This window comes from Somniosus microcephalus, unplaced genomic scaffold (assembly GCF_052327205.1).
Source record: "Somniosus microcephalus isolate GS21.2 unplaced genomic scaffold, FLI_Smic_1.0 unresolved_chr2, whole genome shotgun sequence".
Taxonomy (NCBI): Eukaryota; Metazoa; Chordata; class Chondrichthyes; order Squaliformes; family Somniosidae; genus Somniosus; species Somniosus microcephalus.
The window spans coordinates 28,843,202-28,845,230 of record NW_028225180.1 but is presented as its reverse complement, the minus strand read 5'-3'; the positions used below and the strand labels follow the sequence as shown (position 1 = coordinate 28,845,230).

Below are 2,029 nucleotides of genomic sequence, written 5' to 3'. Positions count from 1 at the left end.
GAAGCTGGTGGAATGAAGCTAATTAGGAATTAAATTCCAATCCTGGAAAGTCATTATAATTTTAAATGATTACGGGATTCCCCTCCGAAATGATGTAAAATAATTCTGTTTCCTGATTTGGAGGACACGGCCCAGAATTTATTAATTTTTTCCGTATTTATTAGAATAAATATTTCTAATCCATTTGAAACACTTATGTTTCCTTTCAGAATCAGCGTTGCTTCTTCTTATGACTTCCAAATATCATGTTACCTTTGCCCAGAACATTTCAATTTTCGTTTGATTTTCAAATGTTATGATTTGAAACCTATATTTACTAGAAAGCTGTATCCATGCGGGATGCAGTAACAGGGGTAGATCTTGACTTTGATAGTGTAAAAGGAGCGATAATGAGTGTGCAGTCCATTTTACATCTCCCCCGATTTGTATTTCCTTTGACTTTAATGGGGAGAGATGTAACACGGGCTGCTGAATCGATATCACCCAATTAACACTGTCGCTAAAAGTCATGATCTACCCCAATTTCTGATTTGCACACATACTGTTTCTTTTCAGTAAAGTCCGCCAATAATAAACTTCCTTTCCTACCCTTCCCTACAGTTAACATGTAGGCGATTGCGATCCTGTCCCGGGGAAAGTGCGGTCTCTCCAAACACATCACTCACTACCTGGTGGCCATGGCAGCAGCGGATCTGCTGGCCGTCATCACTGGCATTATACTCAATCGGTTCATCAACATTTACTTTCCAGGAAATTATCTGTTGCTTACTTTGGTATGTCGGACCAAAACAGTACGAGATTATGCACCCAGAGACTGTTCTGTCTGGTTAACTGTCGCCTCCACTTTTGACTGCCTTATAGTATATTTTGCGAGAAGCTGACAAACAAATATTGCACCAAGGAAACGGACGCTGTGATTGTAGTCAAGGTGCTCGCTCTGACCTGTTTAAAAAACATCCCTTGATACTGTGTATATGAACCTCTGTATAGAATTAGCAAAGTGCACAGGCATAGCCAGATAAGATCAAAATTATATCCTTCACCCCTATGGAAAGCATTTCCTTATTTTGGGTGTATAGCGACTCCTTTTCTCCCATTATTCACCATTTTGCTGCTCAATGCTCTGACCGTGAGATATATATTATTGGCGAGCAGAGTCCGCAGGCCATTGCGGGGCAATGCCAGCCCTGAAAATAACCCTGATCTGAGATGGAGAACCGCAGAAAATCCATAATTTTACTTTTCAGTATATCCGGCAATTTTACACAGTTATGGCTGAAGTACATGGCCCATTACCTGTGTTACCTAATTAGTAATACCTATTCATACACAGGTTACAATAACCCGGTTTATATCCTTCAAGAAACCGGATATATGCTCCTGCTGTTGAGCTGCTGCACAAAATTGTTGCAGTGACACAGACTAAATTCAGAGAAGAGCTAAAAAAAATGATGAAATATCCATTAAATATGAATGTTGAGCTGTAGATGGTTAGAAACACTATGAATTTGCTGGTATTATAATTCAAATTAGAAGATCAGAACAAAAGGAACACAGGCAGACGTAGGCCTCACAGCCCCTGCAGCCTGCTCCAGTATTCAACAACAGCATGACTAAACATTTACATCAACTCCATCTTTCCCACCATATTTAATTTCCTTTAAATCCCTTAGAGTCCAAAAATCTATCGATCTCAGTCTTGAATATATGCAAAGACTGAGCATCCACCGCCCCTTGGCTTAGATAATTCCAAAGAGCCACAACCCTCCGTGAACTCAGTCCATAATGGCCGATACCTTATTCTGAGACTCCGCCCCATCTTTCCGATTACTGTATTTGGTCACGAGACATATGAGCTTACAGACCAGATTCACACTCTCCAGTTACGTCGTAGTTTAACTTGCCGCTAATGTTGCAACGCCGTGCTTTTTCGCTAGGTAGTTCGTTTTAATAAAACCATGTTAATGACTATTCTACTGCTCTGCTCACCGGCTTCCAACCCTGGCACCCTCACTAAACTTGAGCTCAT

General features: G+C 40.7%; 1 pseudogene; it reads left to right on the top strand.

Moving 5' to 3' along the window:
- The first annotated feature begins 605 nt into the window (after positions 1–605).
- On the top strand, positions 606–1,487 carry LOC147092383 (uncharacterized; annotated as a pseudogene).
- Positions 1,488–2,029: the final 542 nt, after the last annotated feature.